We start from the raw sequence: 24390 nt of genomic DNA on the forward strand, positions 1-24390 counted from the left end.
TGAGGGACGCTGCTTGCTCCAGGCCTGGAGGCAGCTGCAGCAGCGTGGCTCTGTACCAGTACCGAGCCTGGAGGCGACGCGCCTCAGCACAGCTTTGAGCTGACACAGCCATATTGGGTTTAGGACCCAGCTAATATCCGCACAGCACCTTCTGCCAAGTGAATGTGCTTTGAGCTGCTGGTTTGGTTTCTGCATTTCAATTTCTGTGTGTCATTTCCCTCCTCCGGATGTTGCTGAGATGCTGTTTCCATCTGGAAAGAAGCATTTTGGGTATTTTTGTATTTGGCCGTGTGGATATCACCTAACGGAGCATGGTGCACAGATCCCCTAAGCTCACAGCAGCCCACACAGACGCAGGGCAGAGCCTGGCTCAGGTCTTCACAGCCTCATAGCTGTGTTATTGCAGTACTGGCTGAGCTAAGAAACCTTGTTGACGTGCAGGATTTATGGGCTTGAACGGAGTATTAACCCCGTCACGGCTGTGTCCCCCCCTTCAGACGCAGGCAGCTGTGCAGGGTCCTCTGAGTTGTGTCATTTTGTGTGATGAACAAACACCAAGTGTCCCCCAGCATCACTGCCCAGTCTGCCTCGTCAAGAGCTTGTCTAGCCCTCTGCAATCAAAAGAAATACAGTTAGGTGCAGGAAAGGGAGAAGTAATTCAGTGCTGGAATAACTACAGTTGCCTGGATTCAAAATAAAAACTGTATTTGTGCTCAAAAGCACCCAAAAAGCAGAACAGGAGGAGGCTGGAATCAGTCCTCGCCTTGAGGCCAGAGCAGAGTGGGCAGTCGAAAGACTGTTTCCAATTCTGTATGACTTTGGGCAAAGCATGTAACTGCTCCGTGCCTCAGTTTCCCCTGAGGCTCCAGCACTATTTGCTTGCCTCCAGCATCTTCTGTAAGGATTTTTCAATTAACACTTCTGAAATGGCTGGAGTTCCTCATGCGGAAGATATGATAAAAGTGCATATTACTGTTAAAAACAATTTGCTAAAAATAACTCTCATGAAACATTTGTCAAACAGATAAAGTTGAAAGGAGGTGCTGTTTTGTTCAACTAGCGTAAGGGAGAGCCAAAGAGGGAACGGCACAAATCTCATCCTGCTCAAAGGGACAAGGCCACGCGGCATTGCAGGCATTGCGTCTGCACGGCACGGCTCTACGTCTCAAACAGACCTGTGTTCCTCCAGCAAACGCAGGGGGTGAGGTGTGTCTGTATGTATCGAGCAGGGTAGGATGTGAAGGGAGGACAGCGGTGCCGAGGGGGAGAAGGTGACACCTGCTCCTCGCGGTGCTGAGCGCGCTTGGCAGGCGTCTGCCACGCTCCCGGCTGCCAGGCGGGATCCAGCCAGGGCTGAGCGCTGCTCTCATCAATGCTGTGCTCTCATTAATGCTGCGCCAGGCTCCTCTGCGCGCTGGTCGGCTCAGGGCTTTTGCTTTTTCACTTATGCAAGCAGCAACCCCCGAATCTGTACTGTACAGAGAAAAAACTCTGTGTCTCATTGATCAGCAGGTTCAGCAGGACCCATGCGCGTTGAGTGATTGCCATGAGAAACTTCAGCTGCTGTAGCAACTGCTCTGGCTGAGCTGCTGGAGATGGGCAGTAAGAAGCGCTCACCAAAATACATACAAATAAAACTCATGCAGTTGCTTTGATATCTCAGCCTTTGTTTGCTACAAGCATTCATATCAGCGATCAGCTAACTCACAGTGAATTCCAAGAAAGAGAAAGTCCGACCAAAAAAGTTGCATGCCGTGCAGAGGTTTTCTCTGTGTGGCTTCACCTTGTTAGTTAGAAATCTTTGATTTTTTTTCTCCTTTCTCCAAAAGTTTCAGATATTTGATCAGGAAGAAGAAAAACACGCCACATGAAGTTAGGAACCATCCTCCCAGAACAAATAAGAGTAGCAAGCAGAAGAGGGAGCGGCTCAGAATAGCACAAGCAGAACAAGCAGGTTGAGCTGCGAACAGCAAACGTGCGGAAACCAAACCCCGTTACCACACAAATCACCAGCAGAAATCATGGAGCTGAATTCAATGAATAAAACATTTGCTCAGAGAAGTTTTCCCCACTCTCCCAATTGAATATAGAGTGGTTTCCATGCAGTTTTCCAGCAGGTGTTTGGTCCAAGACAGCAAAAGGTCGGTTTGTCAGGCAAAGAAATCAGTGGGTTTCTCCACAAGCAGCCGTTTCTGCCCCCAGATCAGTTAGGGATGGAGTTGCAATGTGCTGTTGTGCACCAACATCTACCATCGCCTCGGTACTGCCCAGACCGCTTTGGCCAGGAGCCGGAAAAGCCAGCTCTGTCTTCAGCAGATAGGTCTTTCCATGATTATGAGGCTGTCATGATAAAAGAGGTGAACTGAGAAGTTTAAGGCACGTTCTAAACAAAATGCTGCCATGTCCATCAGGAGGTGCCTCCAGCCTTGGTGGTTCTCATACTCTGTCGGCAGGCAGACACGTGTCTCTCACTAACAGAGTTCCCTCCAAATGTATTTACCTGGATTTCACTGCAGGCTGTCTGCCTGGCTATTTTAGTAGTACTGGAAAACTCAAGCTTTAAGAGCCTGAAAGAGGATTATAATATGTAACATTCTATCTGCGTCTTCTTAAGTAACAAAAAAGTATTGGTTAGAAACCAATCATTTCTGATGTGTGGCAGTGTGGCTTTTCATCTGAACCACTATTATTTTCACTTTGGGGAGAGAAGAAGCAGCTTTTTCCTAACACAGTAGCAGCACAAAAGTAAGATTTTGATTGTAGTAAGTGAACTAAAATGAGAATATTAGATTGTAAGTCTATTTATCTTTTGTAGACACACTTTTAGTCTCCATTAGAATATGTAGGCTCCATTAGCAATGAATGTGTTATGGCACAGGAGGGTGCTTTGGCTCCTGGATGCTCTTACTAATGATGTGCATTGTATAGGAGCTGATCCAACAGCTCATCACCACCAAACGAAGGAGGTCCAGGTGCCTTCCCCACCTCGAGCTTCTGTCCCCAGGTGCAGGCTCCATCTTCTTGTCTCGTGGCTGCTGGGCTGCACATTGGAGCTCACAGAGCAAAAAAAGTGAATACATTCCTGTTGTGTTAGTGATTAGATCACCCCACAAGCTCCAGCAGCACATGGACTGTTGTTGCACAACACATGGCCTGTGGGTTCAGGAGGGAGAGGAGGGATGGAGAGCCAAACCTTCTCTTGGTGGCAACAAGCTGTTAGATTGGCATGGCTGCTTGCTGACCTTAAAAGTATCTCAGACCCTTTGGAAAGACTTTGTCGCATCCTGAAGTCATCTGCCCATATTGCAAAGGCGGTATTAGCCAGCTGTGTGGTTTCATCTGAGGCACCCTTAGAAGGGGTTTTCCACTCAGGTAACTGCACAGAAGCCTTCCAGCATTGGCACCTGTTTGCATTAAACACCGTACTCACTGTAGTTAACTGCAATGCCAATGTGTGAATGAAACTGGGTCATGCTTCTGCAAAATCTAAATAAGGCATTATTAACATGTCCATCAGCTATCGAGGATGTGATACATTTTGCAAACTGTTCATTAATTCTGTACAAAACCAGTGACAGATACAGTATTGCTTCCACAGCTGGGGGTGAAGGATGTCTCATATGCAAACCTGCAACATCTGCCTGGTTTGGGGATTTACCATCCTCTTCTTAAAATGAGTAAAATGTAGATGAATGTTGGATACATTCACCTGAACTCCTCAAATCAAGTCAGTAATTACTAACTATTAATCCCATTGTACTTTAATTTTGTGAATTGTAAAACACTTTTCAGCGTCATGGAACAGATTGTCTGATCCACTTGGGAGATGATGAAACTTAACAGCAATGAACTCTTTCTTTTCGACACACATTGCCCTGTCTCAGAAAAGTAGGTGAATCCAAGTGCCTTACGCCCCTGAAACTAAGTCTGACTTTACCATTGCAGGGGCAGGGGCAAGCAGAATAAGGCCCTGATTTCCCACGGGTACAAGGAGCCTTAAAGCCTTTCACGGAGTGGGATCAGCCTCACAGGGAGTGCGAGCCTACCCTGCCGAAGCCACTGGGAGCTTTTTCACTGACCTCAAGGAGAGCTGGATCAGGCCAGCATCCATAAGAAAAGGGGAGTTAGGCCACATGATAAAAGCGCTGTTATCCTTTGCAACGAGGGCATCCACGCAGGAATTAAGTGTGCTTTATAATCACATCTTCAGCTAAATTCCCTCATCTTTCCTCAACATCTGCCTTTAGACATGCCCCACCTGAGCACAACCATTTCATGTTGGCACTCTGCAATTTAATGGAGTTGATTTCTAAAAATATTCGGCGTCTCCCCAGCACCCTTACAATAGCATATATTCTTGTATTTAAAATTCCATGATTGCACAAGGAAAACTGAAATATATGTAAGGAAATATTTACAGACACTCTGGGACTTGCAGTTACGGTTTTGGAGTTATATGCACGCTTTTTTTTTCCTCTGTGTTTAAAAAGGATGCGTATAACAGCACTACAATATTATTACACATTGTAATTACACAGCCTAATTACATGATTATATGTCTTTACACTAATTACACAATTAAAAACCATTACAGAAATGTTGTGAATGTATTTGAATCAATTAAAATATTTTTAAACCCACTGAGGCAACTGACTAACAAAAAACCATCGAGGGGTAGCAGGCAAACCTGCCAAATACATGGTATTCTACCCCATTGGGTCCTATGAGAAACTCTTTGGTGCTGTTTTACTCTCACATGAATGAGAATGTGGAATATCACAGGTAAATGTTAAAAAGAACCATTTTGTGCTCCATGTACCTGGAGCAGAATTTTGTAACACCTTCTAGCATGGTTGCTCTATAGCAAAAGATTTATAGCTGAGCTCTGGTGCTGGTGTCTTGAGAACCTGGAAAAGGCATGTCGTTATGGCAAGTCAAGCTGCTGATTCACTGGATTGAATCCAGCCCTATCTGTCACAGGCTTGAACCAAATAGGATGGCTGTGAACATGTACAGAGAGCAGGGAAATTACAGAGCAGGGCTATACCAAGAGATCTGGACAGAAAACAGTCTGTGGGGTCTGGTGCCACCAGGGAGGACAGGGAAGACAAGCGACAAGGTTGGGCTATGATGTCGGTGGCAGCTCCAGTGCCATCAGGCTTACCAGGGGAAGATGCTGGAGGCCATCACCCAGGCGCAGAGCATGAGCACAGGTATGCACATACATCCTCTGTTGTGCAGCATCTGGGTGCCCTATGGCGAGGAGCATGGCTGCCACCTTGCTCCATTGAGGAGGGTCTGCAGAAGACACAAGGATGTCCCTTCTGCTGTTAACAAGAGGCATGGGAGCCGACTCTTGCACAGAAAATCCCATTTTCAAGAGAACATCTGGCAGCCTATTGGTGGGAAATTACATAGAAATCTGTTTCTACCAGGCATGCTTCTACTCTTTGGAAACAAAGACTTAATTTTTCAGGGCTGTCAATGTAATATTTTCTGTAAGCACCTGAGAACATTCTAAGCCCTGGGACATTTCCAGAGTGAAAGGGAATGTGAGCGGCTCATTTATCCCAAACCTTGCCAAGGAACAGTCTCATTATGATCCCTAGCATAGACAATGCATAGAAAACAATAATTTATTGGGTTTGTCTATATCTTGCTTTATTTCTGTCTAAGCACTAAGGCATATTAATGCACGCACAGGATTTGTGTATAGATTAACAGCAGATCAGTAGCCTAATTGATGCAGAATTAGTTGTAGGCTCCTAGCCCTGCCAGCAATGAATGAGTAGGTATTTTTCCGGCATGAGTCTGCTTTGGGGAATCCCACTCCCAGACTTTATGGTTCCTCTTTATATGTGAAAGTGAGAACATTATTTAGGCTTTGATAAGCAATGTCTTCTACCTGCAGCATAGCCATTAGAAGCTCAGCAGATGTGTTTCATGAGATATATAACCCTTTCAATCTCCTTTTTATCCTGAAGGCACAATAAAACCTTCACACAAGATAAAGATAGTGAGTCTAACTTCCCTGGTTTTGTTCAGCTTCATGTAAATTTGTTCTGTTTACAGTTCATTTTGCAGTTTCATTCTCCATTCATTCCATATGGTTATATTAAAATAGCTGTATCAGTGTCTCCCTGTATATATCTCCCACTCCATTCTGGGCTTTACTTTTACTTTCCTGAACAGCAGGGCTGCTCTGTTCAAGAAGCTGTTCCTTTTTCCTCTTCATTTCTCACAGTTCAATCACATTTTAATAAACTTCAGAAGACACTCCTGAATTTTTCTCGCACCAACCAAGGCACATCCCCCATAAGTTCAGGCAAGGCTCAGACAGCAGTACCTGACATGATATAGATATGGAGCCCAAACGCTGGTTTCAAGCACATCACACCAGCGAGCCAATTACTGCTGTATGTCTCTTGGCCAACGCTTCACACATCCAGTGGTGCCAGCTCTGCTTCTCTCTCCGTTTGACCTGAGCAGACATACCAAGTTACACAATCACAAGATCTGCATTATGGTTGGAGCCCAGTTCTGCAGGCCAGTCTGGGGACTTCATTTCCACTGCAATTCAGAGATGCAAGCAAACTCTACGGAGAAGGGCCAGAGCTAAAGTCAGGCTTGCTTGTGCAGGCACAGCAATGGAGAAGCAGTAGCACAGGCTAAATGTATCCATAAATAAATGCATCTGGATGCTGGATAATACTGGTGAATGACACCTACATCATTGCACCTGCCACTGCTGTAAGTCTCACAAGGTAGAGGATAGGCCACAGCTATCCTCATTTATCCTTGATTACAAGCTACAATCACATTACCAGATAGCTGCAACGTAGACATATCTTCATTTGGTTTTGCCTTGCATCCCCAGTATGTCTCTTCTGCAATAGAATGGCCAATGACAACACAGCCACTAGCACAGTTCAGGTGGGACTCAGTTCCAGAAGAAGACACCAGTATGTAGATGTCTACAGTTGTGAGGTACCTAAGCTCGTGTATCAAGGTAGATCTAGTCAGTACTTGTCAATGGAGAACAGAGTGCAGAGGCAGCTCATCCTTCATGGGATGCACATCAGGTGTCCACGTTTAAGTGCCCATTGCCATTTGAGATCCCAGAGTGAATTCCACAGCGGTCTGGGGATTAACTACCATCTGGATATACCTGTTTTTATCCACTGGCTTTTAAAGGGTCCTGGAGGGTTGGTTTTGATTAGATTACTGTTTTTTAAACAGTTAATGAACACTGAAACTTTCCTCCCAGTGTAAATGAAACTGAAATACAAAAGCACATCATCCAACTTGTCCATCAGAGAAGGGCAGACACATCTTCCACAGCTAGTTTGGGCTCCCTGGCTACAACTGTATTAATAAACTGTACATGAACAAGGGCTGAAGCACTGTCTCCAGTTGTCCAGGCTGTTAGCATGCTGTTGGTGCATTCCCTGGCCCAGTTTTGACTCATTCTGGATAGTAATGTCTGGGACATTGTTTGGGAGATAACATGGCCCAGAGCCTCTAGGCGTTAGGGAGGAGGTCATTTTGGGTGGAGGGGATTGGAGGGATGCAGGGCTGGGGAGGCGAGGATGGATGCATACCGTGCTGTGCCGCTTGCCCTCAGGACTAGAGAGCAGGACTTGGCCTGTTTTCATCTACTGGTGTAGACATAACCCCAGGCCCCAGCAGGAAGACCTGCTCTGGCAGGTTGTGTGAATGCTCCGTAGGCTGCAGCAGCCGCTGCTACTGGGGCTTTTCCTGCTATCTCTGCTGCTTCTTTACCTGTCCCAGCACCCTCTGGTAAATCTTCCTCCACATCCTCTCGCACCACTCCTGCTCGGTCCCTCCTGACAATGGGAACAGACTTCCATTCTAGCTCTACCTCACTGCAGTAAATAAACATTGCATGTGGTCTAAATTCATCCCTCCTGCTGGAATTTACCTTTGTTTACTTAAATAACAGCACAACATAAACCTTAATCTGAAATTCCTCTTGACCTTGGCACTTTTCAGAGACTTTTCCTCTGCAGGGCTCCCAATGAGCCAAAGACAATAGTCAGCCTTTTGAGCAAGGGCGATAGGCATTGAAAACTGTAAAGTATTAAGTATGTTTAGCAGTCTGCTAAACATACTTAATTTAGAAAGTATGTTTCTGGATTTAGAAAAACAAATGTGACAAGTAGTTGGAAATTAAGGCAAAGAGCAAGATTTTGTGGTTTCATCTGCCTCACTGAAAGACAAAGACATTTCATAAACATAATGATGACACATGGAAACCAAGTGAAATTAGGCATCAAATACATCTGATAATATATTGTTACAAAGAAAATTGAAAAATGAAAGATTTCAAATGGCAGTTCTTCAAATAAGAAATGGAGTGCTTCATTTTGGGATCCCTGTTTGCCATGGGGGTTTTTCTCAGGTGCAGGAGAGGGAGCAGGGGAGCTCGTAACACCTTGCAGCCATAACCGAGGGCTCGATCCTGCAGCCCTCATGCAAACTAAATTCCCAGAGCCAATTTTTTAAGTAAACAGAACAGGACCTTTCCTTTAATATCTGCCCTCTGCTGAGTCATCAGTGCTGGAGGATGAGGTCCTCTCTCGGCTCGAATACAGCAATAGGATTAACACCCTGCTTTCAGACCCTCCTGCAGCCTGTTCATCCATCAGTGTCAGTTCTGCTTTTCCCCTAAAATTAGATTAATCTGTCATTCTGGAAGTGATAGCTCAAACTATTTTCATACAGTATTGCTGCAGAGAAAATGCCTGAAGAAATTCTTTCTCCACTGACTTACTGCACACCATTGCTCTACATAGGTGGCAGCGACTACACTGGGCTGAGACCAGACCAGATCCATCTGTGCAATTGCACTGATTTCATTAAAACCAGACTCTCAACCTTTTTAGTTCCTGAGCACCCTAATACAATTTCTTCAGGGGTTAGATTGTGCCATTTACTAAATATTCCGTATCTATAACTACACCAGATAGCAGCTGAACAGCTAAGCCTCCCATAACTTTACAAGGCAAACTTCCTCCCTGGCATCACATCAATCAAATTCCAGAGAAATTGCCCCTGTGATATATCTGACCTACTAACTAAGGCGATTCAGTACAGCCCTAGTTGATTTAACCTGTGTGTCAGCAGGCGAATAATTTGAAAGGTTCTGACATATAACTTGTGGATAAATTTTGTACATCTTGGTTACGTAACTAAATTTGGAAAATAAGTTTCTCAAACCACATGTCTGGCACTTGGGTTCCTGACTTTGGTTTCGACGGGTTACCTCAAGCAAGGTTCCCAGCCACTCCACTGCATGTGATGTGTTTTCTCAGTATGCCACTCTTGTAGAAAGCTCAAAATGGTTGAATGCTCCCGAGGAAATTTGGTACTTGAGCAAGCAGATCATTAAATCACACAGCAGACATCAGCAGGGCTGGCTGACATAGGAGGCAGCCCGCTGCTGACCTTTCTGCGTTTCACTGGTTTTCATGGTTCAACAAGGGTGTTGTATGTGCAGATCCTAGATAGCATTGCTTCTAAACATGACTAAAAATGCAGAAGAAATGAAAAAATGATAAGTGGAGACATTTTTTCCTTGTTGGGACTCCTGCCAACTTTGATATAAGCATGGTTGATTTTCTCTTTTCCCCAAATATATTTTTTTTCCCAGAAGAAACAAAAGAAAAACTTTCATTTCTCTTTCTAAATAAACATAATATCAAGGGGATGGTGCTGTGTAGGCACAGTAAAATAAAATCAAGCTTTACTTTCTATTAGAAAAACAAATAATTTATTACTTGAGGAAGAAAGAGAGTTTTACAAAGCTTAACTAATTTGAATAGTATCAACAATTTAAGATTAGAAATGCATTCCTTGCAGAAAGAAAGATTATTTTTGATGGTGGAAAACAAAGACTGCTTACAAGTCATGATTGACTTATTGATACAAATGATTTTTCTTTTTTAGACAGAAAGATTTAAATTTAAATTTAGTTCACAATATTTTTCTTGTTTTTAATCCATTCACATACAAAAGCTAACAGCAATCTAGAGGAATATGCATAAACTTTAGACACCTCAAGGTTATCTTTATGTGTGTATTCTATTATTAATGTACATAATCATTTTGATTTCTTCTAATCTGTCAGCATTCAGGAGAAAATGCGCTGGGACGTAAAAATTCTCCACAATTTGCAGGCAACAAACAACAAGATTTTCTTGACATTAATTTGGGAAGGAGAAAACATCTCTGAATAAATTTTTAATAACCAAAGGGCCAATGCATAGTTTGATCCCCTGTCATTCCTCAGACTGAAGTGAAGCAGAAGTAGCCCCAAGTGTTCATAAGCCTGATCCAGCACTTCGTATTCCAGGAAAATAAAAAAAAACACTTTGTGCTGTCTCCAACCCAAAACTCTAAAAAAAAGCAGAAAAACATTTTGCTCATCGAGGTCAAATTGGGTAGATCCCAAACCACAGCAGTAAACTTACAGCATTTGGGAGCTGGGGATTTACAGATGCTGACGGCCTGTCCTTACAGGCTGCTTCCCCATCAGTCTAAAATGAGCATCCAGGATCTCAGCCTTGCCCCTGAGAGCCAGAGCATGCCATCTCCCCTCCAAAAGAAAAAAATAATTGGTAGGCTTAAAAAAAATAAAGAAATATCTACTCCAAAAAGAAGAGTGAATGAGGCATTATTTAATGTGAGAAGTACTTAATAAAATGCAAATTCTTTGCATTGGTTAGACACAGAAATCTTACTGCTGGTGTAAGTTATGCTGGCAAAGAAACACAGGGGAGGAGGGAAGGTACAGGAGGGCCTGGCTGTGGGAAGTGACATTTCCATGGCTGCCTTCTCCAGATCTCACGCCTTTGCCAAATTCCACCCCGCTGTGCACAGGACCATGCAATGAGGGGGCTGCAGGTACATTGAAGTCTATTTGAGCTCCCTTGGGGCACAATCCTGCCACCTCGGTTCAGAAGAAGGCGCCGTATCAGAGGGGAGGCTGGGGCGTTGGGTTTGTGACCTGGTCCTGAGGGACCCTCGCTGCTTTGTGTCTCAGGCTTGCCAGCTCAGCTGCGCAGTTATGGACGAAATGCACGTTCCCGAGGTCTTACAGTCCACCGCTCTCAGGTGAGCAAGCGAACTCTGCATTTCATCTTGCAAAACGGGGTCAGTAACACCATGGGGGAGAGAAGTCACTGACCCACTGGGAAGCCCTGGGGAGGTGATGGGGCAGGGAGCATAGGGAAGCAATGGGCTGATGCTGATGGGACCAGGGACCTGCCGGTAACATAGCCAACAGGGAGAGCAAAAACTGAATCAAGCTACAACTTGCTGCCTGGCAGTGGGAGAAACACAGGGTCTCTTTGAAGGAGGCATTTTATTGTTGCTTTGGTATGTGCCAAATGAAGGGTGACCTTCAGCAACCTGACCTAGTGAAAGATGTCCCTGCCCACAGCAGTGGGGTTGAACTAGATGATCTTTGAAGGTCCCTTCCAACCCAAACCCTTATGACTCTAGAGGTCACGAGTCCTTTGCTGATGATGGGCTAGGACATTTCTTCACGCAAAGAGTTACAGTGTTACGGTCTCATCCCACTTGTACTGCCAGGCTCCATGTCATGAGAGCAGGGCGAGGGAGTGAGCCACTGGCGCTGGTGACCCAGAGCCGACCACCGCGGCCGCCAGCCCTCGCTGCTGCCGGGGCAGCGCTGCAGCATGGCTGGGCATGGGCGTGCGCAGATCCGGCATACCCCGGGCCGGAGCTGCAGGAGTGCCTCCCACTTCTCCCTCGATTGAAACCCTTTCACTGCTCCGTAAATGAACTCGCGGCATTGCAGTGAACAGAAATCACCCGACAGCACTAACCTCACCGGGGCTCCACCGCCCCGGCTGTTTGCAAATCCAGATTTTATGAAGCCTGATCACTTCAGTGAACGACCTCTTGACCCTGGTGTCCATCTATCACACAGAGCAATGTGTTTGCCAAAGGAATATCCGGTTGGACAGTCAATCATTTAATAAGCTTTTCTTCCTGCACAGAGTTTATTGATTTTCTCTTTTAGCGAGAGCAAAAGACTATATTGTCAGAGTAGGTGTTCTGCAGCTCTTGCATCCTTTCCTCATGTATCCTTTGTTTTATTTCCCTCTGTATGATTTCCATCATCCCTTATTGCCACAGATATGCTTCCTGTCATCTCTGTGCCCCGAAGCATCTAATTTTCTTTTCACTTGTGCCTTGATTAATGTCTTCATAAGTTTTGCTTTCCTCTGCTTTACTGTGGAGTAGTTGCCCTAGAAGGCTCTTTTCTGTGAAAACCATTGTTTTTTGGTTTGGGTTTTTTTTTTTTGTAATTGTCATTAATTTCCACTTCTCCATTTCTCTTTGGCAATTCCAGGTATTTTATCCTGATTTTTCTATTGATTTCTTTATTGTACCAGTTAGCATGGTTTTGTTTAATCGTTGTTAAATCAGCCGATTTAAATGTTCATCTCTACCAGCCAGAATGCTATCCTTTTAATTGCCTGCAAATGTGGACTTTGGGGCTAATTTGCCCCTCACTTCTGATTGTTTAATTAGGACAGTTATAGAAAAGTCAATGGATTATACCACGGCCAAACTAGTGGAGGCTCACAACAGAGACTGCAATCAAGCCTTTCAATTTTCTGTCAAATAACTCATTCTCTATCCTTTTGAAAACACGTAACTGACTCATTAGTTTCACTGTTCATTACCCCTCTCTATCTCCTTAAAAAAAAAATCAGGAAATATTTCTGTGCTTAACCACACACTAATGAGTGATATTGCTCAAGGAAGAGCTTTTTCCCTTGTAACTCAGCTACCTGCACTCTCCCATCCCAGGAGCAGCTACAGCAGCTGCTTTCCCTGGAAAGTCATGGGAAGAAAATACATGAAGGGTCCTGGAGGAAGGAGTGTGGGCTGGGAAGAGAGCAGGATCTTAAATTTCTTACGATATCATCATGAGACCATGTAATTGCCTGCTGAGCATCCATGGGTGACCTGCAGCTTGTCAGCGGAAATTACTGTTTGGGAACCATTCAGGAGCTGGAGGAAAGTTACTCTCTCCAAGGGCTGAATCTCTCCCAGGTCCCGGACATGCAGTCTGGGATAATGCAAGGCACTGCAAATTCAACCACAGCCCACAAGTCTTTCTTCTCCAAGGGCTGCTCCACCATTGCTAGCACTGTTCAGATTTTCACTCTTCTCTAGTAAGGGTATGGAGATTTTGATAATTTCTTTGAGTAAAGGACTCTCCATCCTCAAAAAGTCTAGAAGCATCATGATAGAGTGTTAGTATTCCCTGCTTATATCCAGCCTAGCTCTCCTCTTGCTAAAGAGATGCATTTTGTCAAAGACAAATTTATGAAAGCCTGAAACATCATTCCATGACGCAGTCACCTTCTTGTTGCAAAGCCAAGCGTGGGAGTTAATTTTTGCCAGCATCTTGCCATGAGACTGACAAATTAAAGGAATAAAAAATAGCTACAGTCAGCTTCAAAGAAGGTGGGGATTATTATTTTGCCGCAGGTGATATCATACCCACCTTATTTTGAGCCTTTTAGCCCTGTTGAGTTCAATCCTGCCGTAGATTGAAAATATTATAATTATATTAGAAACCATTTGCTAGATGCAAAGGCACAGCCACAGCACAGCGTGGCTAGTCTAGGCTGCGGGGACTGACTCACAGACAGAGCGTGCACAGCTGAGCTCACCAACTAAGTGAGGGTGAAGCTCTCTAATAGGCATTTGAAGGATGTTGTTGCTCCGCTGGGGAAAAAATAATCGTTTATCTCTGTGGAAGATGGGGAGTTGGAGACAGAGAGGGGAAGAAATGTATTTCAGTTAAGAAAAAGTATTGAGTTTTAGATAGAAAACTCTCTCAGAATGAGGAGACAGGTTTTGTTCCCGAATAATCCCCCCGAGGGAGGCATCGCCCGCTGGAGTCGTGTCAGCCTGGCTCAGCGCGCCGAGCTGCCTGCCCTGCTGGGGATGGGTGCGAGCTGGCGTGGTCACCCCTGCAATGCCCCACCGTCCCCTCTGCTCCTTAGGAAGAGTTTCAGCGAGGTCGGATGAGCAAGGGGTTCGTTGTGCTGCAAGGCGTTTCAGAAACACAGCCAGCCAGGCTTTTAGCAGTAAATCCCAGTGCTGGTTCCTGGCATGACTGTCCTGCTGGAAGGGAAGAGAGAGAAAACAGGGGCCTCTTCTCCCTGCACAGACCCCCAGCTGGCGTGCACACCCCTGTCCCACCTCCAGACGGCTTGTACAGGGTCCCAGAGCTTGAACGTGGAAGACACAACTAGATTTTGTCACAGCTCTTAAAATCTCACACAGTTATGCCCGTATTGGGATGGACTGAAACACAGCATGTGTACAAGAAAATTATCTCGCTCAGAAAAGCATCGTGACATCTTCATCAAGCACTGCGGACTCTTTCCCTTCCCTCAGCAGCTTGTTTCCAACCCTCACTATTAACGTGTTGTGCCTAATTTCCTCTTCAGATATATCTGGTTTCAGCTTTCAACCATTCATCCTTTTGCACCAGATTAAAGAGCTCTTTTCTCCCTGTGAAGATAGTTATTCACTGTAATCAAGACCTTTCAATCGTCTTTTTGATAAGCTAGACAAATAGTGCTTTTTAAATCTCTCTCTCCCCATTAGGTGCCTTCTCTAGTTCTTGGCCCACTTTTGCAGTTCTTCTCTGCATCTTCCCCAGTTTTTCAGCATCCTCAGTGATAATACACGGATACTAAGACTGCAGATAGCTCACGCACGTCAGCCTCAGATCCTTCCTCCATCTCAGCATCCCCTGTTTAGCCATCCAAAGTCTCATTAGCCTTCTCAGCTATAAGAGGACTTGAGGTTTCATCTTCTTCTTGTTTGGCCTCTAAATCCTTTAGAGGAAAAATAGCACTTAACTAGAGCAGCCATTATTTCTTCTTCCATGGAGTTTAACTCTGTATTTGGCTGTACTTAAAAACAGCAGATGCAGCTGACCAAGCAACAGGTCTTGTATGGCTGCTTTCTCTTCATCATTTAAACATAACATTGATTCTTGTGCAAGCTACAGATTTTATCAGCCATGATCTAATGTAGCATCTGCACTGCTGATGAACAGTTTTAGGCCTAGGAACAACCTCTATACATCCCTACTAGGGAACACCTCTGTTTAATGATGGTGGCTCATGGTCAGATGGTGTTCAGAGAAAGCAGTTCTTCATCTTTGTTTCCTATGTGCTTTATTAAACCTACATAGTGCTGATGTTATACCCTGCAATATCAAGTCAAACACCTTAGAAAGTCTTTTATATTGCATAAGTCCACATTTTTTATAAGCTAACTTGAAATCTGGGGCAGTAGCAAAATGTTTGTCTACGCTGCGGGCTTCACTATTGCTGTGTTAGTTCGGCAGCTGGAGGCAATCTCCAGCCATAATAGCAGAGAGTGCTGCGTGTGCTTATTTACCCTGGCGCCCTACCTACCTCGTTAGCAGCGCAATTAAAGAGCTAGTTCAAGAGAGAAACTCCTCCACATCAATTCACTGAGAAAGTTATGACAGTGTTAGAGAGAAACAAATGTAATTTGTTAATAAGCATTTTTCTGGGCAAACATAGGTATTTACTCAATGATGATTCCCTTACCCACATGGAGGGAGGACCTACCTGTAGGAGATTTTTATTTAGGGGTGGAAGGGAGACTTGGCAATCTCCAGGGAGCGTTCCCTCCTACCCGAAATCCCAGACAGCACACTACAAATGCCAAGAACCATGTGGCCAAAGGAGGCAGCCTTGGCTAGGAATGAGTACCACAGCCAGGGATCAAGGCTTGGTCCCCTCCTGGCCCTGTGGAGGTCTCCAGGGGAGCTGTGGGGTGTCCCAGCAGAGTTTTAATCGTCATAGCCACCTGGGAAGATTTAATACAGTAGAAGGGAGGATGAACAATAACTGTCTTCCTGGAATACAAGGGTTGGAAACAGCAGGGGTCCATAGAAATGCTCTTGAGTAGAAGCTCTCCAGCAGCCAGGAAAAGCTGAGCATTTCCTCTGCATTTTGTGCAGAGCTCAGCAGGCTTGCATTTCAAATGCATCCTGGCCTTTATGTTTTCTATCATCTAGCATAGACGGTCCTTCTGCATTGTATTGGCTTTCCCATCTCTCCCCTCACGCTGAAAGCTGCCTACCTATTACATCCTGCTTTGTGAATGCTTGACGATGGTTAGATCCATGAAAGGTGGGTGCTACAGCACCATGGCATGACACATGACACTAGGTTCACATATCACTTTGTGAACCTAACCCACAGGGCACGAACAGCCCCGAGCACTCTGCACCAGCACAGCAATGGTGGGATAGGTCTACACAGACATTTAGTTGTCAAGGTCTTTATGAGTGATTTTCACAAACAAAATTCAGAAAAACTCCATCCAAATACCATTTATTTAATATTTGAGTACTACTGTGACAGCCACAGGAAAGCTGATGAATTTTGTCTCCTCTCAGAGTCAGAAACTCCTTAGGCAATGATACAGGTTCTCAAAAACTGCTGAACTGCTGTGCTGAAACTTTAAAGAAAAAAATGCAACCTGAGGCAGAAAGAAGTCACAGAAGATTCCAGCCCAAGTTATTAACATTGGGGGTATTTATTAGCAACTGCAAACAGGAGTGTGCAAAACACTCGGCAAATGGCACAGCAGGCAGCATGGCACTCGGTACAGCTGCCTCCCCTCTGCAGCGGGACGGGGGCTGCAAGGGGGCTGTGCCGGGGGGCTCCTCCAGCACCCGGCTGCTTCCTGCACTTCCTGGCTGCTGGCCGTCACCTTCTGATGATAAAGCAAATTTTAGGAGTCCCTTTGTTTAAAGCAGTTGTTAAGGTTGCATCACTAACTGGCTTTCTGCAAAGAAATAGGTGAAGTCTAGACCTAAGGCATTCCCACTGAGCTGGATGCAAGTTTTCTTTGGGTTCCTTTGAAATCTTCCTCTTTCATTGCAGAATTTCAGACTAATAGTTCTTCCTTTTTCAGCCTTTCCTGCTGGAATAAGGATTTTCTCCCTTCACATGTGTCAGCAAAGCAGCTGCTGAGGGGCTGCGAGGAAGAAAGCGGTGCAGGAGGCTGGTGGTGGTTAACCTTTTCAAAAGGACTTTTGGGGGACCCAGTTTGAACTGACTTTCAGAAAGAGAATGTCCAAGAAAATCAATTCCTGTGCTGAGAAGTTTCATGTACCCAATGTCATTAGCTACTTTTGAGAAACCTGATCCCAGCACTCAGCAGAAGAGAAGGGCAAAGCGCAGCTCTTCCATCCTGCGTGAGCATCCACCCAGCCCTGGGGAGACCCCCTGGCCTCTGCGTCTGTGCTGAAGGACGATCCCACCGCCCCAGAGACAGGGTTTCTCCCCACATGGCTGTGGCTGTGCCGTCCTGACTGGTTACCTGCCCAGCTGTGCTGGGGTGACCTTTATCGCCCTGCGCTGTGGAAGCTGTTCCACTTTTTATAAATATCTCAAAATTCACTGCATGGAGCTTCCTCCCTCTGATCCAAGGAGCAGGAACGGCTGCTTTGAGTTAGACCCTTTGGTCTGCAGCCGCTGGCTGTTACAAAGAATGATATTTTCCTTCCCCCTTCTGCACACAGGTGGTACTTGGGTTATAGTTTCTCTGAATGCTTTATGTTGCAATTTTGCCTTTGAAATACGCACCTTTTAGAAGTCACTCTAAATTCTGATTATGTCTCTGTTTCTCCCGAGGAGATGAGGGAACACTCTACCTGTGTCCAAATTACAGAGTTAGCTACCCAGGTGCCATACACAAGCCAAGCAGGATAAATAGCGGGAAGAGGAGCACGGCAGCAGTTCACAGCCATTGCTGTATATTTTACTCCTGGTACTGTTAGTATATTAAATTGCTGCTTGCGGAGAGAGCAGGAATGCCTCTGAAAAAATGCAGACACAAGGCTGCCAGGAGGGAGCAGGAGTAGCTGTGACACGCCAGCTGGCCGTCAGCTCGTTAGACTCGGCACTCGTTCCTGTCCGCGCCAGCCTGCAATTTCAGGGGAGCTGTAGCTGCTCATCCCAGGGTTGAATTTGGGACTTTGAACATTTTTGATGATTGCCTACCACGCTTGCTAATGATAAGTGCTCAACATGGGGGAATTTACAGGCACAATGTTGCTGCAAGTGGAGAAGGAGCTTGGCTGTGACCAAAGAGAGGTAGTACACATGGTTCCTGGGTCCCCTGGCCCCCTGCAGTGAGAGGCCAGTGCTGAGCAGTGCTGGCAGTTCCCGGCTCCAGCTGAAGAAAGCAGAAGGAAGCCGGTGGCCCTCTGAAATGTAAAGTGCTGGATGGGCCTCCAAGGGACCTGCACTTGGATGGTGCAGGGAAGGCACTCACCCTGTGCAGAGGTGCCCTCCGTTGGCCGTGCCATCCAGAGGAGAAGGACCACAACAGTAATGTCAGCTGGAAGACGTGTGTTCTCATGGGGTGGAAACTCTCTTGAAGTTAATTACAATGGCCCTAGTATTACAGTTACACATGGCATTTATCCAATATTCGTCTAAATTAGTTTATTCTGGTCCTGCATAACTGTGATTCCCGATTTATACTAGTTTGAGATCTGAATCTGACCCCTAATCTAGTGTGCTGCATACTGATGGTTAGGAAACTTAATTTGTCCTAGAATAGCCTGGTTTTGCAAGAGGACATTGCACTGAGAGTCTTTCCTTGTATAATAATTTTGCTTTAGAAACTGATTACTCACAATTCCTATCAGATCTGAATTGCAGATATCAGGGGGAGTGTAGCACTGGGATATTTTAGATTGAAATTGCTCTGCTATCTGTTCTACTGCAGCTCTCTTCTAAAGTAGACTTTATGTTATAAATTGCTTTATAGATTTGTAAAGCATGACATAGAAACATTATATACCCTGTAAGTGCTTTAAAATTAATTTGTTCTTGAACGTGTCCATGTATGAATGAATTTGACATAAGCCTTTCAATTTTATGCTTCACTACAGAAAGTGTACAAAGTACAAACAGTAAATCAACCGCCACACTTGCTGAAATGACTACTCAGCTATGAAAAGAGTCTGCCCAATATTTAAAGAAGATTTAGATACAAAAATAATAATGCGTACAGGAGAGCTGACAGACAGCCTTGGGACTTATAGAATAAGTCCCAATAACTTATAGAATAAGTCCCCCTTAATAACGAAATTATTATGGCTTTTGCCGTCATCTTAACTTTATTCAAAGTACTTAATATATCCCAATTTACTCAGAGTTTAAAAAATCCTGTCTAATTTTGTTTTGACACTAACAGATCACTTCCCACATGTTCTTTATTAAAACAGTCCACACAGCAATTTGTTTTCTTTTGCTTTGTTTTTCTAAAAAAAAAAAACCAACCTAGCCCAGATTTAAAGTTTTGGGTGCAAAAGTCTTGGTTAATTGAAAAGTAACATTCTTCATTGACTCTGAATTTTCAGCCATATCCAGACTTGTATCCGTCTTGACATGAATTTAAATTCAAAGAGTAAGAACTCAGAGGTGGATTATACCAAACCCAAACAAGAATCTTGTTACAAACTGAGGGTGCCCATGCATGAGATTATTTGGAAACAGTTAATCACGTATAACTTTTTAGACAGATCCAGCAGGAACAGGGGCCTTGGGACGGCTAGTAAGGGACTCCGGAGCACAGGTTATTTTCTCCTCTCTCCTTCCAGTTGTGGGCAGTGACACTAGAAGGAACAGAGGCACCCAATCTATCAACTCATGGCTCCGTGGCTGGTGTCATCGCCACGGATTTGGTTTTTTTGACAACGGGATGGCCTACACAGCACCGGGTTTGCTGGCGTCTGATGGGATTCATCTTTCTCAAAGGGGAAAGAGAATCTTTGCTCAGGAACTTGCAGGGCTCATCGACAGAGCTTTAAACTAGACTCGAAGGGGGAGGGGGATAATATCAGGCTTGCCCGAGGGAAGCTGAGGGACGACGTGCCACGGTTAGAGGGAGCGGGTGCCAGCGAGGGCACTCGGCCTGTGTCTCCGAGATGTGCGGGGTATGCCGGGGCACAGCCGAAGTCGAACAGAGTTGAGCTAGGGGATACTGAGGCAACAGGAGCCAAGAGGGAAACGCCAGTGAAACACCTCAAAGCACACAAGGGGCATTCTTCCATGAAGGAGACACGGACAACAGCCCAGCTGAAGTGCCTCTACACCAATGCACGCAGCATGGGCAACAAGCAGGAGGAGCTGGAAGCCATTGTACATCAGGAAAACTATGATATGGTTGCCATCACGGAAACATGGTGGGATGACTCGCACAACCGGAGTGCGGAGATGGATGGCTATAAACACCTCAGGAGGGATAGGCGAGGCAGGAGAGGTGTTGGGGTAGCCCTATACGTCAGGGAGAGTCTGGATAGTTTAGAGCTTGATGATGGTGACGATAGGGTGGAGTGTTTATGGGTAAGAATCAGGGGGAAGGCCAACAAGGCAGATATTGTGGTGGGAGTCTGTTACAGACCCCCCAACCAGGATGAGGAGACTGACGAACTATTCTATAAGCAGCTGGGAGAAGCCTCACGATCGCTAGCCCTTGTTCTTGTGGGGGACTTCAACCTGCCGGATGTCTGCTGGAAATACAACACAGCACAGAGGAAACAGTCTAGGAGGTTCCTGGAGCATGTGGCAGATAACTTCCTGACACAGCTGGTGAGCGAGCCAACTAGGGAAGGTGCCCCGCTGGACCTCTTGTTCACCAACAGAGAAGGACTTGTGAGACATGTGATGGTTGGAGGCCGTCTTGGGCAGAGCGATCATGAAATGATAGAGTTTTTGATACGTGGAGAAGCGGTGAGGGGGGTCGGCAAAACTGCCACCTTAGACTTCCGGAGGGTGGACTTTGGCCTGTTTAGGAGACTGGTCAAGAGAGTCCCCTGGGAGACAGCCCTTATGGGCAAAGGGGTCCAGGAAGGCTGGGCATTCTTTAAGGAGGAAGTCCTAAAGGCACAAGAGCGGGCTGTCCCCAGGTGCCGAAAGACGAGCCGGCGGGGAAGAAGACCGGCCTGGCTGACTAGAGAGCTCTGGCTCAAACTCAGGAAAAAGAGGAGAGTCTATGACCTCTGGAAGAAGGGGCAGGCAACTCAGGAGGACTACAAAGGTGTAGCGAGGCTGTGCAGGGAGAAAATTAGAAGGGCCAAAGCTGAGCTAGAGCTCAATCTGGCTGCTGCTGTAAAAGACAACAAAAAACACTTCTTCAAATACATTAGCAGCAAAAGGAGAGCTAAGGAGAATCTCCAGCCCCTAGTAGACGGGGGAGGGAACACAGTGACCAAGGATGAGGAAAAGGCTGAGGTACTTAATGCCTTCTTTGCCTCAGTCTCTAATAGCAGGGCCAATTGTTCTCTGGGTACCCAGCCCCTGGAGTTGGAAGGTAGGGACGGGGACCAGAATGGAGCCCCCATAATCCAGGGAGAAATGGTTAGTGACCTGCTGCACCACTTAGACACTCACAAGTCTATGGGGCCTGATGAGATCCACTCGAGAGTACTGAAGGAGCTGGCAGATGTCCTCACCAAGCCCCTTTCCATCATTTACCAGCAGTCCTGGTAAACTCCAGAGACCTGGTAAACTGGTAACCAGTCCTGGTTACCAGTAAACTGGTAAACTGGTTAACCAGTAAGCTGGTAACCTGGTAAAGTGGTAACCTGGTAAACCAGCAGACCTGGTAAACTCCTGGCTAACTGGGGAGGTTACCTGACACCCATCTTCAAGAAGGGCCGGAAGGAGGACCCGGGGAACTACAGGCCTGTCAGCCTGACCTTGGTACCGGGGAAGCTGATGGAGCAGATCATCCTGAGTGCTATCACACGGCATGTAGAAAATAACCAAGGGATCAAGCCCAGCCAGCATGGGTTCAGGAAAGGAAGGTCCTGCTTGACCAACCTGATCTCCTTCTACGACAAGGTGACCCGCCTAGTAGATGAGGGAAAGGCTGTGGATGTTGCCTATCTAGACTTCAGTAAAGCCTTTGACACGGTTTCCCACAGCATTCTCCTGGAGAAACTGGCTGCTCGTGGCTTGGATGGGTGTACTCTTCGCTGGGTAAAGAACTGGCTGGACGGCCGGGCCCAAAGAGTGGTGGTGAATGGAGTTTACTCCAGTTGGTGGCCGGTCACAAGGGGTGTTCCCCAGGGCTCTGTGTTGGGGCCAGTTCTGTTCAACATCTTTATCAATGATCTGGATGAAGGGATCGAGTGCACCCTCAGTAAGTTTGCAGATGACAACAAGTTGTGTGGGAGTGTTGATCTGCTTGAGGGAAGGAAGGCTCTGCAGAGGGACCTTGACAGGCTGGATCGATGGGCCGAGGTCAACTGTATGAGGTTTAACAAGGCCAAGTGCAAGGTCCTGCACTTGGGCCACAGCAACCCCATGCAACGCTACAGGCTTGGGGAAGAGTGGCTGGAAAGCTGCCTGGCAGAAAAGGACCTGGGGGTGTTGGTTGACAGCCGCCTGAATATGAGCCAGCAGTGTGCCCAGGTGGCCAAGAAAGCCAATAGCATCCTGGCTTGTATCAAAAATAGTGTGGCCAGCAGGAGTAGGGAAGTGATCGTCCCCCTGTACTCGGCACTGGTGAGGCCGCACCTCGAATACTGTGTTCAGTTTTGGGCCCCTCACTACAAGAGAGACATTGAGGTGCTGGAGCATGTCCAAAGGAGGGCAACGAAGCTGGTGAAGGGTCTGGAGCAGAAGTCTGATGAGGAGCGGCTGAGGGAACTGCGGTTGTTTAGCCTGGAGAAAAGGAGGCTGAGGGCAGACCTTATTGCTCTCTACAACTACCTGAAAGGAGGTTGTAGAGAGGTGGGGGTCGGTCTCTTCTCCCAGGTAACAAGTGATAGGACAGGAGGAAATGGCCTCAAGTTGCACCAGGGGAGGTTTAGACTGGATATTAGGAAATTTTTCTTCACTGAAAGGATTATCAAGCATTGGAACAAGCTGCCCAGGGAAGTGGTTGAGTCACCATCCCCTGGAGGTATTTAAAAGACGTTTGGATGAGGTGCTTAGGGACATGGTGTAGTGGTGGTCTTGGTAGTGGTAGGTTTATGGTTGGACTCGATGATCTTAAAGGTCTTTTCCAACCTATACGATTCTGTGATTCTGTGATTCTGTGACTTTCTAACCTAAAAGAGTAAGATTAGTGAGGTAGCATCAATGTGCAGATCCTTCAGGTTGGGGCTGGCTGGCAGAGTGGAGAGGAGAGTGCAGGGAGGCAGTTGAGACCATGATATTGTCTTGACCACCGTGTTGGTGGAGCTGAAGATTCACCAGCAGTCCCCCTGCATGTGCAGGTAGAGCTCACAGGCATGGGCTGTCACAGAAAGTGGTGGTTTCAATGTGCGTGATTGATGTTCAGAGGTGGTGAGCATCATTTAGCAGCAACATTTTTAGTTCTTTTATTAATTAAAACATGCAATTTGGGGTCATAACAGTTCTTTATGAATTTGGGTCAAATTCAGCAATAGTTTTATCTGATAAATAGTTTGGACCTTGGTGGTAGTTTTCCTCTTCCCTCCCAGGTCCACTGATAATGGTGCAGGACGTGTGGCTCCAGCCCTCCCTTCCCAGGGGGAGAGGAGCCACCACTGCCCTCCTTCAGGGCAGCCACTGCTCATCCATCACACTGCCAGGAATTTTGGGGGAATGTGTCTGAAATCTCTTCTTTCAATATGGTTTAATTTGGTGTAAATAGCTTCATGGCCATTGCCACCAAGCTAAAACCCAATGGTGCTGTGTCTCAGCCAAAGGCTGTACCAGGCTGCAGAGTCACTCAAACACATGCTCTTCCCCTCTCAATTGCTGAGCGTTTGCACAGTTGCAGTGAAAAGTAAAATAGCCACACCAGGAGAGCTGGAGAACATCTTATTTCAGGTGACCTCTGGCTGGAGCTAGGGAACATCTCTAGTAAAAGAAGGGCTTTGGCTCAAATCCCTGCGTGTAGCAGAGTGTGGTTTTGACCTCAGTGAAGGTCTTTTCCTTTAAGAACCAAGTCAGGGAAGAATAGCTGCCACACCTGGCTCTTCCGCTTTGTGGTGCTAGGCTTTTTTCCCTTTACTTTCATACCATGTCCCTCAAATTGTGTATTTTGCTGATCTGAAATTAAATTTTTCAGGATTGTGTTTTTGAAAGTTGATAGAAATCTTTTTTTTTTTTGGTTCTGCTGAACCAAAAAAATCAATGATTGTTACAGCTGCTGTGGTGAGAACCCTCCACTCACATTGCCATGAGTGATGCTGGGAGTCTAGGGAAACCCCAAAAAAAAGCAGTGACTTAAAAGGGAAAGAAACTAAAAGGAACCTCACCCAACTGC

The sequence above is a fragment of the Mycteria americana genome, chromosome 1 (genome assembly GCF_035582795.1).
Source record: "Mycteria americana isolate JAX WOST 10 ecotype Jacksonville Zoo and Gardens chromosome 1, USCA_MyAme_1.0, whole genome shotgun sequence".
NCBI lineage: Eukaryota > Metazoa > Chordata > Aves > Ciconiiformes > Ciconiidae > Mycteria > Mycteria americana.